At 48.0% G+C, this 7068-nt stretch overlaps 1 pseudogene; it reads left to right on the top strand.

Annotated features, from left to right (window-relative positions):
* The first annotated feature begins 219 nt into the window (after positions 1-219).
* LOC103212872 lies at positions 220-1630 on the top strand (annotated as a pseudogene).
* Positions 1631-7068: the final 5438 nt, after the last annotated feature.

Genomic DNA, 7068 nt, shown 5'->3' with positions numbered 1-7068 from the left:
CAGTACCTATCAGGAGGAAGTGGGAGAGGAAGTGTTGCATTGTACTAAATTGTGGTCATTGTCATGAGACAAAGTGTATGTGATCTGCTGTATGGAAAGTGTATTTGCTCTGTAAATTTTCACCCAAACACAATAATAATAATAATAATAATAAAAGGTGGAGAATTGATGATAATGGGGAAGGCCCTCAAAAGGTGGATTGATACAGTGTCTACAAGGATGGGCTCAGGTGTAGCCAGATTCATGGAGCCAGCATGGGACCTGCCAGTTTTTTTTTCTGCTGTACATTTGCTTACTGTGAGTTGGAAATGACCCTCCAGCACCGAAAACAACAAAATTAAAGTAAATCAATAAACCTTCTAACCAAAATATGAGAGAATATAATTTTTGTTATTGTTGTTATTTGCTATCAAGTCAGACCCAACTCATAGTGACACTCCTTGGATTTCTGAGGCAGTATCACTATGGAAGTAGATTGCCCCATCTTCCTTCTGAGGAGTGGCTGGTGGATTTGAACCTTCAGCTTTCTGGTTAGCAGTCAAGTGCCTTAGGCACTACGCTACCACAGCTCCTTAAAGAATATCATAAGAACTTAGAAAACAGTCGACACACCAAGGCCAGCATGCCCACACAAAGGCCTGCAGCCTGGTTGAGCACTCTAAGGTGGGCCTGCAGGTTGGGGCCAGGCCTGGGGCTGCAGATTGTAGTCTGAAGGAGTAGCTGAGGGAACAGTTTTGTGACCACCCACTGAAGCAATGTGAGGACATGAGGCTTCATGATGCAAACTACGTTGGGGACCTACAGACCCTCAGGAACCTGTTGGAACAGGAGAGCTACCAGGGCCTCATCAATGAGAAGTCTGTCTTTTGCTGTATCTGGCTCCCAAGCACAACACTGAGGATCCCGGCCACTGCAGTCCATGGAAATTGTGTAGACCTCCTCATCCAAAAGGGGCCAAGGTTGACCTGGTGGATCTCGAGGGAAGACTGCCCTGTATGTGCCATGGTGAATCAGCACCTTGAGAGTGCTCAGATTTCCCTGGAAGTTGGCGCAGACCCCAACAGCAGCCAGCACCATTGCAGCCCCCTTGTCTATCATGTGTCACGTGTGGGCTGACATTCTGAAGGTGCTCATCAGGTACTGGGATGATGTTGATGACAACCACCACCCGACTCCTGAGGTCTACGCTTCTTTGTCCCAGCACCTCACCTCTTTGGTGATGTGCCCTTTGTACATTAGAGTGGCCTACTACAACCTGTTGTGCTTTAAGCTGCTCCTCCAGGCAAGGGTGAACCGCAATTTCAACTGCAAGGCCCTGTCAAAACATTGGCCTGCTACCAGGGCTCCCTTGCCTTTGTCATTGATGCTCTCTTGAGCCATGGATGTGAGGCGGCCTTTATGAGCTAAACTGACCCTGGTGAAGTGGAAATCCCTGGGCCCAGAGTGGAGAGGCCAGAGGAAGGTGGACCCTAATGTTCTGCAGGTCTTTAAAGAAACCTGAAGTGTGCTCAGGTCCCTGTTGGATCTGTGCTGTGTGGCTGAGAGGTGGGCTCTTGGCAAACACTGCCTCCACCTACTCTCCTCACTGCCCCTACTGGACCCTGTGAAGAGGTTTCTGTAATACAAGTAGGAGGAACATGAACCATTGCTAAGAGGAAAGAAGAAGATGATCTGTGTGACAATGGTTCCTCACACTGTGACCCATACCCTCTGCTCCCAGAGTTGTCCCACCTGGCTGTGGCAAAGAAGAAACAGCCTCGTGCTAATGGGCTGTGATTCTGTCCCAGGTGCTCAGGACATTGAACAGTCTTAGGTCACTCTTACCCAAGAGGCCCAGACAAAACTTATTTATGCTCTTTCTGAATGTTCCTTTTGTGGATGTTCACAGTTGTGTATTAGTGAATAGGGCCATGGAATGTGTGCAGGTGTGGCTACTCCCACTGGTGGGGACACTCAGCGCTCTCCAGAAATGTACTTTGTTTTTACTTCCGTTTCTAAGTGTCATTGTTCAGAACAGGCCTGCACACTCATCTCTCAGTGAGCAGGGCTTTGGGAGAAAGAAGTGGAGCTGAGATGCTGCATGTAAGCCCTCAGGGCAGTCTCTTTGTGCTGGGGTGAAGCACGGGGTGGCCCATGTTATGCACCCCACCATTGTTTCAGGGTCCTCCCCAACTGATGGTTGTTGGATTAGTCATCTTTGTTTGGGGATGGCTTCCTGTGGAGGCTCTGAGGAGGGCACAGTGTGATAGTCCCCTGCTGTCCCTATTCTGATGCCAGGCACTGACTGGCTATGCACCCACAGGTGTCTGGTCCTGGGCCAACAATCACAGGGAGCTTTCTGACATGGTTGGGCTTAGGAGGCCCACACTGAACCAGACAGTATATAGCCTGCCACCAGAGCAAGCCCCCCCCCACACACACACCAGCACTCACTGCCAGGCTGAAGGAGAGGCTGCTTGTTAACCTCTGGCCCTGATCATGCCCCAAAGTAAAAGTCCATCAGCTGTCAGTGGCCTAGTGTCCTGGTGCCTACAGTCCTAAGATCATAGCACCTGGTGCTGGGTTGATTGTCCTTCAACTTTCTGGATCTAAATATCTCAGTAGTAGCTCAAAGACACTAAGGGACAAGGACAAGGCATACATGCCTAAGGGCCTTGCCAGGAAGGGTGGAAAAGCTGGCCTGGGGGATGGCCTGACACCCTTGGCTGTGTGGGTTCTTGATGAAGTGCTTACTGTCACATTGAGGCTGTGTGGCCAGCTGTCATTGGCTCCTTCATCACTGCAGGGAGGTGGGAGGCTTCTGAGAGTGTCCAAGTCAAGTAACCTTGCCCTTTGAAACCATTGAGCAGACCACTATTGAGTGGTCCTCAAACTTTAGAAGTATTGAGAACAGAGCATATTTCAAATCTGTAAATAGAGGATGCAGTGTCCCATCTTTTCATCTGAGCTGGTCACATGGGTGGTGACAGCCACACAGCCTCTTCCCTTCCACTGTCAGGGCTGGTATTATTTTCCCAACCTCCTATACATACATCACAGCTCTGCTGGGATGCTGGTTTCACCCTCCTATCATGAAGGTCTGGGAGTGGGGGAGGGTTGTTAGGTGACTCAAGAAGACACTGTCAAATGAAGTGATGTCTGAACTGTGATAGTTGCATAAACGTGGGATCCAGGGGCCTGAGGTGGGGCTGTGCCATGCTCCTGAGGGCACTGAAATCCAGATTGACTGAGCTGGCTCAGAGCTGGACCAGGGGGGATGTGGGCCTGCACTGAGTCAGATAGGCCATCAGAGAACAGGGGTGCTGGGGGAATGTCAACCCCAGGAGGGCTGGGCACATTCTCTGTGTCAATCAGGCAGCACTTGGTTGAGCTGGTACAGAACAAAGGGAATCATTGCCCTGCCTGGAGACAGAAAGGGCTTCATGTGATTTGAGGGAATGAAGCCATTCTGCAGATATAAGGAGTAGCCACAACTTTCTGGCTAGGCTGACAAGAACTCCAGGAGAGAATGCTTCTCAGCCCTGTGTCCTCTCCTCCCCCTACACATGTGGCTAGGGGGAGAAGAGGGAAGGCTTTTCCAGATGAGCTGTACTGTGGTCTGAGAGCCCTTGAGTCTTCCTGGCCTGCTTTTCATGGAGTGTGTTTGGAGAAGGCCTCCCAACCTGCTCTTTGAAGGAGGGGCAGCTCTGTTCTCAGAACTCTGGAAGCAGGACTGGGGTCTGCCAGTGAGGGGCTGTACCCACACTAGTGTAGCAGTGCAGAGGTGGGCCTAGCCTCGCTCACAATGCAGTTTTACTCCTGTGCTCTGTACCCGGCCTAGCTCAAATCATGGACCTGTTCTTGTGCCCTGTACCTGACCCAGCACACAGAATGGTCTTGCTCCTGTGCCCTATACCTGGCCTGACTCAAAATGAAGTCCTACTTCTGGGCCTGGGAAAGCAACTGTGAGGTCATGTCTGGAGGACAGGGACTTATCTTTGTGGTCTCTGGTTGTATTGAGCTTCACTGGTCCTTGCCCACAGCCAGCCAGGGAGGTGATGTGTCTGGTCCCTGGCAGTGAGACCTCTCCCACTCCCAGCCAGAGAAGTCATATGTCCAGGGAGGGGTGAGCTGAGCAGCTCCCTGCCATCTTACCCTGGGTGCCATGTGTCAGGTTGGTGGTAGCATATGCACCCCAGTTATTTGTTGGCAGACAACAGATGTACTTTGTCTTTTCACAGCCAGCCTTAGTGGTTTTTCTGGCTTCCAGCAGCTTTGGATTCAGTCTCTTGCTGGAATGAGGTCCACTCATGGATTACTTGGGACACTGCTGTAGGTTTCAGAGAAGGGTGGAGCAATTCCTGTCAGTGGAGCACTCTGCACAGTCGTGCTGCAGCATGGGGTACCCCACATCCCACAACACCAGGAAATGTGTGATGGGGCTCCCCAGAGAGATGGCATGAGGGAGGAGCAGAGGTGCTGAGCATGCTTACAAAGCCCCTGCCCCTTGTGTTCTCCCACCACGTCAGGGCACTGAAGCCTGTGCTGTGTGCCTGAATGATCCATGAGTGATGTGAACAGGTAGTCCAATGTAGGGAGTGCTGCACAATGTGGTGCTCCTGAGGATGCTGGGAATTGAGTTTTCGCATCTGAAGGAAGGGCATATTCATGTCATACATACTCTGCCTTCTGTTGCTCATGTGATTGTATGTTCAGGCCCTGCCTCATTCCACAGATGCAGCCAAGGCAACAGGGCTTATTTTGTGTGTTGTGTGTTGTGTGTTGAAGTTTGATAATCTCAGCAGAGATGCACTTGTTAAAAGAGGAGTTTGAAAAGGGAGGATATGGTAATGTTGAGTATTTGTCTGTTATCACATATAAAAGCCATCATTTTAAGGTTTTGTTTTTCTTTCATGAATTGATTCTTCAAATAAGAGACACATGAGGAAACAGGAGGAGGAAGGGATGGTGACATAGGACCGTGCAGAGGGGTCTACGTGCTGCAGAGAGGGTCGTGTGCTAAGGTCTGCCACTTTCCCATGTGGCCTCAGCCACTGCACTGTGACATTGGAGTCTGTACTTCTGCATGGGCAAGGTCCCCAGTGTGCCTCCTCCCAGTGCCCTAATGTACAGACACTTGTATGAGAAAGCACTTTGTGAACTAACAGTCTGTGGAAATGTAAGTGCTATCATTGGCTTGTTGTCCCTGTCCTCAGTGGGTGTGCACCTGTGGCTGTGAAATACCACAAAGGCACCAGGTTTCATGTGGACCACAGCTTGGGACTTGGAGCATGGGTGTTGAGCAATGTTGCAGAGAAGAGTGAAGACAGTACATGGCATATCATCCATGAAGTTATATTTATCCAACTTACTATATTTTTAATGCTTTTGTTTGGCAAAAGAAAATGTGACTGTCCTTGGCCAGTGCCTAGAAGCTCTTAATTTTCCAAGGTGGGGAACGATGAGTCTTGCCATTGCCTAAGTTTACTTGCTGCTGAGAAATTCTCCTTGGATCATCGTGAAAGGCATCACAATGTGTCCACAGCTTCATAATTACAGAATGGGTTCTTGGGTCACTGTGGGGACTTGCAGGTATGTGTCCCTGAATCCTGGCAGTGATGACACACGTCCTTCTAGAGTGCCAGATCTTGACCATCGCTGGATTCGAGAGTGACACAGAGATTGTTTGACCTTCTCCTGGGCCTGGGAGCCTGTGCTACCTCCTGAATGGTGGGGATAGCACTGGGGTGAGTGCTGATAGAGGTTCTGCATGTCCCTGTGCTGCCACGTCACCATATGGTGACCAGGCCCTGACCTCCAGGAGTTTGGATCTTGAGCCTGAAAGTCTACATTTGGCCATATGGCCCTTCCCTCTCTCCCATCCCTCTCTCCAAATACTCTTTCCCTCCCCAAAACCTGAATCCCTTAATGGGGATTAAACTAATTGATAGGAGGCATCAGTAGTTTATTGGCTTTGTGTCTCAGGAGAAGATGAAGGGGAGAAGATTCCAGGCAGAGAGCGTGAGGGAGCCACCAGGGGTAGCCTAGGGGGTACTTCCTGTTGCTATAACATCATTGCTCAGGGTGGGGTGTGTGTGGAGTCCTCTTGTTTGTAAGGAATTCTGATTTAAAGGTGTCATATGCCAGGTAATGCATGAATGTGCATAAATCCAGGTTGGCTAGGCTATGTGTCAATACAGTCTAGTGTACATGTTGAATATCGGCATGTTGCAGGAACTTATAAAGCAGTGACTCTGCTCTGCCTGTGGTGTTGGCATAGCCCTACTGCTGCTGCCTGGTGCCAGCCCCAGGAGGTGTGATGTATTGGGGCTTATTCCTGAAACTCAGCAAAGCAAGTGCTCACCACCTGCTGTCAGCTCCTCTCTGCCTTGATACTGAGCATATGTTTGCTACGGCAGCTGGAACTGCAACTGTCCTTGCCCTTGTGCCTATCTCAGAACTTTTAGAAGTGTGATGGACACCTTTAATGTGTGTTTGCAAGCTAAATAAATGCTTTGTTTCTGAATAAACAAATAAATAAATAATAACTTAGAAAACATAAAATCAACAACAATGAAGAAAATGAAAAAGAAAACCTAGTAACAAAATTGACTCATCAGAGAAAATTATACAGAAAAAGAAAATAATTGAAATTACAATGAAAAAGACAAACCATAGAGGTAAATTACTACTTACTGTTAGTTACACTGAATGTAAATGGATTAAATACACCATCAAGGGAAACAGGATTCATGTATATGCTACCTATAAGTGTCTCACTTTACACAAAGATGAAAATAAATTAAAAAATCAAAGGGTGGAAAAAATATATCAAGCTAACGCTAAACAAAAGGAGCAGGATTGACTATATTAATTTCTGATAAAATAGACTCCAAGAAAAAACACCATAAGAGACCAGAAAGTACACTGTATAGTGATGAAAAGTTTAATCTAGCATGAATACATGACAAATATATCCATGTATCAAAAGTAAAAACACCAAAATACATAAAGTAAACTTTAACAGGATTGAAAATAGAAATGACAACTTTACACTAATAGTAGGAAATATCAATGCATCATTATTGA

The sequence above is a fragment of the Orycteropus afer genome, unplaced genomic scaffold, assembly GCF_000298275.1.
Source record: "Orycteropus afer afer isolate SDZICR_OR568_19922 unplaced genomic scaffold, OryAfe1.0 scaffold01133, whole genome shotgun sequence".
In the NCBI taxonomy this organism is placed as follows: domain Eukaryota; kingdom Metazoa; phylum Chordata; class Mammalia; order Tubulidentata; family Orycteropodidae; genus Orycteropus; species Orycteropus afer.
The sequence above is the reverse complement of the archived record's forward strand: the minus strand, read 5'-3'. Positions and strand labels throughout refer to the sequence as shown.